The sequence below is a fragment of the Camelus bactrianus genome, chromosome 16 (genome assembly GCF_048773025.1).
Source record: "Camelus bactrianus isolate YW-2024 breed Bactrian camel chromosome 16, ASM4877302v1, whole genome shotgun sequence".
Lineage (NCBI taxonomy): Eukaryota > Metazoa > Chordata > Mammalia > Artiodactyla > Camelidae > Camelus > Camelus bactrianus.
The window spans coordinates 33,550,228-33,558,737 of NC_133554.1; the positions used below are offsets into that span (position 1 = coordinate 33,550,228).

The 8,510-nt window shown below is 43.7% G+C and overlaps 1 non-coding gene across 1 annotated transcript; it reads left to right on the forward strand.

Annotated features, from left to right (window-relative positions):
* The first annotated feature begins 2,121 nt into the window (after positions 1-2,121).
* Positions 2,122-2,198, forward strand: TRNAA-UGC (transfer RNA alanine (anticodon UGC)). Its single transcript has one exon. It is a non-coding gene; the product is annotated as a tRNA-Ala (tRNA).
* The last annotated feature ends 6,312 nt before the right edge of the window (positions 2,199-8,510 follow it).

The window sequence follows — 8,510 nt, forward strand, 5'->3', positions numbered from 1 at the left end:
GATAGAGCCGAGGGACGCGGGAAGTAATAACCCGCCGCGTGTGTTTGCGGGTCAGCGCTCCCGGGAGTCGGCCAGATACTGACGTGTCTGTCTAGCGGTCCGGTACTCAGGTAGTAGCCTGTGCGGTTGCCCGTGTCTTTCGTTGGAAAACAAACAAAACCCTTAGTTAGGGAATCCGTTCTTCAGTCTGTTTTCAGCCGGTCAGGGTATCTCTGCCGGCGGTTTTTCTCCCTATCGATGCGCCATTTCCCCCGAACAGACGACAGGAATCTCTAAGGGGTTTACGCACAGGGTTGAGCGAATCTCTGTTGGCGAATTTGTCCAGGGTCGGGACCCAGCGCACGGGATTTGCAGGAAACGGTGTACCTCTGGGATAGCGGGGGAGAGACGTGCACGGAGTGTTGTCTTCTTCGGATTGGTGTCTGGGTTTTGAGAGCTGTCTGTCCCTCTGGGATAAGTGACAAGGGAGCCCACTGACGCATTTGTGATCTCCCTCAGGGTGATTGGCACTGTGGTTATGCGGCCCCGCGCCTTGGGTGGATGCCATGGAAACAGGATCCTCGTACTGCTCTCCCCGTCTCTCTTCGGAGCACTCCTCCCCACAGCGCCCTACACACTCCTTAAACGTTTGAATGGATTTGTGTGTATGCGCGATCCCAGCTTCAAACACACCTATGCATAAGACGTGGGAGGACTTGCACTGTCAGATATTAAAGCTTATTATCAACTCTAAACCATAGGAATTAGGATAGTGTGCATACCAGTGGAACAGAGTACAGAGCCCAGATACAGCCCCACACCTACTCAAATGCATGATTTATGACAAATAAGCACAACAGAGCAGTAGGGAAAAGGGTCCATTTTTCAATAAATTATTCTGGGACAACTGAGTGTCCATATAAAAAAATACGAAATCAAATTCTTCCTGATTTACATTAAACAGGAATACATTCCATGTGAATTATAGACCTTAATGTAAAAGGAAAAGCAACAAAGCTTTGGAAGACAACATAGGAAAAAACTTCATGACCTCAAGGTAGGGAACGTCTTTTTAAGCAAGATTCAAAAGCTTCTTTTTTAAAGACACATAGGCTTTAAAAGTTTGATATATGTCACCATATTAATATGATAGTCTATGTTCTTCTTATCAAAAGACCCCAACAAGGAAAAAATAAGCCATAGAATAGGAAAAGAGATTTGTGATGCATGACGGACAACTTGTATCTAAATTATATTAAAAACTCTTAAAAATCAATAAGAAGAAACACAAAGAACCTAACAGAAAATAGCAAAAGACTTGAACTGACACTGCATACAAAAAAGGAAACCCAAAATAACCAATACACATGAAAAGATGCAAAGCATCATTAGTCATCAGGAAGATGCAAATTAAAAGCTCAATGAGATCTCATCACACACTCACCAGAGTGACAATGCTGAATGTTATCAAGAATCTGGAATAGTGTGAATTCTCAAAGGAGCATAAATTGGTGGAAAGCAGTCTGACGTTTATGACCAACGTTGACGATATCTTGCCCTCTGATCTAGTAATTTCACTCTTGTATATGTAACCACAGAAATGTGGGCATTTGTGCATGAAGTGACATGTATAAGAGTGGTTTTGGCAACATAGTAGGCAAAACCAGGAAGGAACACAAATGTCCATCTATGGATAGAATGGATAAACAATTTGCAGTAAGGCCACGCAATGGAATATGACACAGCAATAAAACAAATGACCAACTACATGCAACAAAATGGATGCATCTTAAAAAAAAAACTATTCAGCAGAAGAAGGTAGACACAAAAAGATAAATAATATATGGTTTCATTTATATAAAGTTTCTAAACAGGCGAAATGAACTACTGTATACCGTCTAGAGCTGCAAACTTAGATGGTAAAATTATCAAGCAAAGCAAAGAAATAATTCACAAGTGAGGCTACGGAATACCTTGGGAAGTAGAGACGGCCATGATTGGAAAGAGGGACTATTCTATTTCTTGTTCTGGGTGGAGGTTACATAGATTGTTCACTTTACAAAATTTTGTTAAAATGCACATTATGTTGCATGCACTGTTCTGAATGTGTGTTATATTTCTCAATTTAAAAAGCCTGGGGGGGGGGTCGGTGTATAGCTCAGTGGTAGAGCGCATGCCTTGCATGCATAAGATCCTGGGTTTAATCCCCAGTACCTCCATTAAAAATAATAAGAAAGAAAGAAAAATAAAAGATTTAAAAAAAATTTTTTAAGGCAAAAAGTACCTCTCTAGAGACATGTCTCTGCCCTGGTCATAGATGAGGAATCTGAGTTCAAAAGTTTGTCCACAGAGAGGGAGTCAGGATGAAGATCCTCTCTCTACTCTGAGCCATGCGAACCACATTCGGAGGATGGGATTCAACTTTTGGCATCACACGAAGATACTAATCAACTTCACCCTGCCCCTAATTGGTTGGGTGCATTTGGGTAAGCAATTTAAATGTTTTAAAATTGTAACTATGTGAGGTGGTGGATCTGTTAACTAAACTTATTGCGGGAATCATTTAGCCATATACACGTATATCAAATTATTATGTTGAACATCTAAAACTTATACAATATTAAAAGTCAATTGTATCTCAATAAAGCTGGAAAAAAATTCTGGGCCTCATCTGTAAAATGACAGCAATGATGCCTTTTGCATAGCAGTGTTGTGAGAATTAGTACAACAGTAAGCATATAGTCCTTTTCTCTGACTCCTATCCATATAGGCTTGATAGTGGTAACTGCTAGAAAGATAACCAGAATAATAAAGACTACGGAAACTCAGATTCTTTAGAAAAAAACAAATGCTTATATGAGAAGGAAAACCAAGCTTAGAGGGCACATGTTAGCTGTCAATTTATCTGCCTAGTTTTTCCTAGTCTTGGTTGCAGCAGAGGCAGAGAATGAGAATTTAGAGGGGCAAATAGAAAGACCTTCCACCAAGCTGAGCTTGTCCATCAATGTGACAGGCTTGAGAAATTATGAGCTTCTGGTGCCTGAAAGTGTGGAGTCAGGAGGCTCAGAGGTCTTTGTCACTTGGGATGTGGGAAGATTTCTGCACCAAGATAGAGGTTGGGCTCCACAGAGGCTGCCTTGCCTTCCACTCTGAGGTTTGAGTCTGCTGTGAATCCTCGTGCCCACTCAGGACTAACTCATCAGGACCTTTCCCATCATTTCTCTAGTGGTTTTCATTGTTTTGTTTGTTTTTTATCACAAACCAGTTCACACATACACAGAACTGAAAAAAAAGTTTAAGAAAACAATACTCACCTTTACTCCATGTAAAAGTGAACTCTGATATTGTCCATGGTTTTTATTTATTTTAATTTATTTTTACCCCCACCACCCATTAAAAATTTTTTTTAAAAAGCTGGTCACTACTAAATTGATTTCATAACTCACAAATGTTCTGAACCCAGTTTGTAAAACCCTTAGGAGCTCACCACCATCCTTCCCTTCTTAGCTCAGCTTCTCTGAGACTCCCCCCACCTCCACATATTCTTCCCTTTCCATCCCCAGGAGCTCAGGGGAGAACCTCTCTCTCCTCCTTGCCAATAGTCTGAGGAACCCCTCCCTATCATTTTATTCCTGTGAAGGACCCCAAGGACAGCATCTTTGGGAAGGTGGTGCCAGTGGGATGCTGTCTCTGACCAGAGTGACCAGCAGAGGGCAGAGCACTGGGACCTCCAGGGAAGCCAGGTCTGTGGCTAGCTGGGCCTCTCCCTTATGCTAGATTCCCAGAGTTGTCCATTCATTCTCTTCTTTGTTTATTCATGTGCACACGACATAGTGTGTATTCAACACTTACCGCAATGCCTGGTGGAGAGTGAGCCTGTAAATTAGAATCACACAGTCACTCAACACCCATTTGTTGAGCATGTACCAAGCTCTAGGTGCTGGAAAAACAAAAAGCAAAGACTGGACCCCTGCCCTCAAGGAGCCTGAAACTCGACTAATAAATGGAAGACAAGTAGAACGTAAAAAGAAAAGTAATCAGCTCAGGAGCACATGTGGACACAAAGCTAAGTGAAATCCAACTAGATAAGGGTAAAAAAATACCAGACCGAAGCCCAGAATAGCACGAAGGTGCTACCATTTGTGTAGAAAGGGGAAGAATGTTTATGTGTGTTGGCTTGTTTATGCATAAAACATCTCTGGGGGAGGGGGCACAGCTCAGTGGTAGAGAGTGTACTTAGCATGCATGAAGTCCTGGGCTCAATTCCCAGTACCTTTATTAAATAAAATAATAAGTAAATAAAACTTAATTACTGAACCCCACCAAACAAACAAAACAAAACAAAACAAAAAACTCTGAAGCTTACATGAGAAGCTAGTAACATTGGTTTCTCCAGGGAGGAAACCAGGAGAAAAGGAGGGTGAGATTTCATTGGATGCCCTTTTACACCTGCTGAATCCTGAACCACCTCATTTTAAATACCCTATTCATTCATCATAAAGGAGAGAATCTGGGAAAGCTTTCGCAGAAGGGATGCTTAAACCTAGCTGTGACTCTCCATGAAGTAGCTAGATTCGAAAGGGGCAGAATGATAAGGTGTCTTCATCAGCATGAGCTGATGGAGGAATTAAACAGAACTCCACTGATGGAGCCCTGAGGGAGGATGGGGTGACCAGTGGGGAGAGCTGGGGCCTCAGAAGTAAATAGGGCCCGGATGGCATGAGAAGGGCGCTGGTGCTAAGTCCACAAGTCTTGACTTGGTCTTACAGGAGGAGGTAAGCAAGGGAGCCACAGAGAAACACTGCAGCCGTCAGGGGTGGGGGCTGCAGGTGAGGGAGGGTTCAGTGGGAGGCTGTTGGAGCAAAGGGATAAACAGATGAATGTGGAAGGGGAAGGGTGAGGCGGCAGGGGGAGGAGCGGGAATAGTTCAGTGGTAGAGCACATGCTTAGCACAAGGTCCTAGGTTCAATCCCCAGTACCTCCATTAAAACAAAACAAAAAAAAACTCACAAAAAAACAGATAAATGTGTGAGGGACTAGAAGGCAGACTCTAGGAATTCAAATCTGATTAGAGGGGAGGGGAGGGGAGGGGAGGGGGAGGGGAGGGGAGGGGAGGGGAGGGGGAGGGGAGGGGGAGGGGAGGTTGAGGGGAGGTTGGGGGAAGGGGGAGTCTATGACTCCTCTGCCTCCTCTCCTGGCCCCTCTAGTTGGTTTCCTCAGCTCTGCTGCTGCAGATGATGAGTCACTCACTTTACCCATTTCCGTGTTCTGGTAGAGGATAGAAAAGTCAGAGGCGCCAAGGGGATGTTGAGAAACTACTGCAGTTACCCCCCTACCCCAGTTTCTAACTCTCAGAGATGGTGGAGGACAAGGAGTATAATCATTTCTGTGCTATTTTGTTCACTTCAAAAGCCAGAATTTTGTAATTGGCAGAGACATTTCCATTACATCAAAAAAAAAATACCTAGAAATAAACCTAACCAAGGAGATTACCTATAGTCTGAAAACCGAAATGGAAAGATTTCTTGTGCTCTTGGATTGGAAGAATCAACACTATCAAGATGGCCACTCTACCCAGAGGGACCCCCATCAAAATACTCCTAACACTCCTCACAGAACTAGAAGAAACAATTCCAAAATTTACAAGGAACCACATAAGACCCTGAACAGCCAAAACAATCTTTTGTAGGTCTCTTCTTTTTTTCTCTTTCTTCTTTTTGTTCTCTTTTCTTATGGTTTGATGACTAGAGAAGGTTCTTCAACATCTAGTTTTAAAGCTGTTTTCGTTGTGCTGAAATCTTTTAGCTTTTTTTAATCTGTGAAGCTTTTGATTTCTCCATCAAGTCTGAACGAGACCCTTGCTGGATAGAGTATTCTTGGTTGTAAGTTTCCCCCTTTCATTACTTTAAATATATCGTGCCACTGCCTTCTGGCCTGTAGACTTTCTGCTGAAAAATCAGCTGATAACCTTATGGGAGTTCCCTTGTATGCTATTTGTTGCTTTTCTTTTGTTAATTTTAATATTAAAATTAATACTAAATTAGTTTCTGTGCTATTTTTAACCCCACTTTTAACTCTGCTCCTGGTGAAGCATCCTGCCTTCTCCAACAGGCCAGGGCCTCTGTCTGTCTCCCTACACAGGAAACATAACCTGTGGGCCCAGTGCGAAAAGAAAATATGGGGCCCTAATTCACAAATTATGAATGTCAGGATGGTGACAGCAGAATGTTAAACCAAGCACAGGGCCCTTCTAAGCAGGATGCCCTGCGTGACAGCCACAAATACCCCCACATAAAATATACCCACAAAGTTGGTCTGTCCCCAGGCCTCAGACTCAGGTAGGGAACTGGTGGCAGGAGGGAGGGGACTATGACTAACTTTCCTAGAGGCCATGAGGTCAGGATTGGGTAATTGTCCTCTGCCTGAGGCACCAAAATGTCAAGCAGATAAGAGCAGGTCTCTATCCCACTCCCTATGGGCTGCAGGGGTGACGTCCGTCCGGAAAGCGGGGGCGGGGGGCGGGGGTGGGGGTGTCGCCGGATCCACTAGGAAGGATTTCAGGCTGCTGCCAGTCCTAGGAGCTGAGCCTCAAATTAGCCAATCAGCGGTGCCCCCTCTTCCCCTCTCTTTCTGAGGCCTGGGGATTCCATCCTGGCGGGCTCTGGTGAACATGTAGCGTGTTAGGAAGGTGATCTAGAATTTGAAACTTGGGAATTATTCAGAGGGATGTTAGTGGACTAGGAAATCAGGTGTTCAGAGCATTCTTCCCTCTCTCCCTCCCTTTTCCTGCTTTGGCATCATTTCCCCAGTCAGGATCATCAGAATTTCAACGATCCTGTCTCTGCTTGGCGTCCTCACACCTCTCACCCTCCCTTCTTGGCCCTTTCCAAGGGCTTTTCCTCCATCCCAGTAAAGAAAGGGCTAATGTCCCTAGGGGTTTGCCGATCTCGTCCAGTGCCCATCATCTGGGAGCTGGTGGCCTTACAGAGTGAGGACTGGCCTGGTGTCAGCGAGGAGATACCATGGTGCAAAGATGAAATGCCGTCAAGAGGCTGCTGGACGTGCTCTGAGCCGAACCAGTAACAACATCTGGTGCTCTCCTTTTGTGGTTAAAAGGTTCAGGGGTCTAGGGGAGAGGTGAAGGTGGGTGGCTCAGATGACTTCAGTGACCCACTCTCACAATAGCATTTTCGTCCTCAACAAGGACTTACTGCATAGCATCGAGAACTATATTCCATTTCTTGTAATAACATAGAAAAGAATCTGAAAGTAAAATATATGTATATATGTGTGTATATGTATAGCTGAATCACTTTGCTGTACACCCAAAACTAACATTGTTAATCAACTACATGTCAATAAAAAATTTTAAAATATGTATAATTCTCAGAGGAGTGTATAGCTAAAGTGGTAGAGCACATGCTTAACATGCACGAGGTCCTGGGTTCAATCCCCAGTACCTCCTCTAAATATATAGAAATAAACTAATTACCAGCCCCCACCAAAAAAAAAAAAAAAAAACTAAGAAAAAAGGAAACAGAAGAACTTTTTTTAAAAAAAAAAAGGAAAAATATTACACAAACAAACAAAAAATCATTCTCATCCTTTGAACTTGCTAATGTGAGGGAAGAAATGCTATCGCCGGTGCCCAAAATGCTAATTTCTGGAAGTGGAAGCTGAGATTGCCCTCAGCGGTTGGAGGCCTCCTTTTGGAACTAGGAAAACAGACAGAAAAGGGGGCCGGAGTGTTGGGCCGATCACTGACCCTGAGGCTCAGGATCCTATGAGTGTTACCGTATCTTGGGGGTTCCAGGAAGGTATGGGTGGAGCCAAGAGAACCCCTGGGCACCATGCCCTGAGTAAAGGTGTAAGCAGATAAGGTAGGGGGGGTCCCTGGAGGAAAAAAACAGTCATGGCTTTCTTGACATAAGGAAGCCACTTTTTGCCTAAGCCATTTTGTGATCTAAGCCTGGCCACAGTGCGTCTTTGTAGGTTTCGGTAATTAATGATCTTAAGGGAACAAAAGAATGCAAAAGCAAAGGACTGTTATCAGCAAGAGAAGTAACTCAGCTGTGAACACTCCCAGTTCTTTTCAGTGGTAAAGATTAGCCTGAAGCACTAACTCAACCACAGGATCAACTGTAATCTAAGGGATGATGGTGTGGATCTTTTCTGACTCTCGTGACTTTAATCAACTAAAGCTTGGACTGTGTCAACCTCAATTCTATGCCGAATTCTCTTCTGCTCAACCCCTTCATGAATATATATATAAATACAGCCTAAGCCCTTTCATGAATATGCGTGTGCCCTTAGCTTAAAACTTCCCCAGTTTTGGTGTTTGGAGAGACACTGCTTTGGGAAAGATCCCCAGTTTTCTCCTTTCTTGCTGCCAAGTAATAAGTCCTTTCTTCTCTGGCTCTTTGACTTGGTTGTGTCTTTTGGCTTGAGACCCACTAAGAGGTGAACCCCGTGTTTCTGGTAGCAAAGGTAAACAGAAGAAACTACTTACTGCTCTACCTGGAGACCTAATA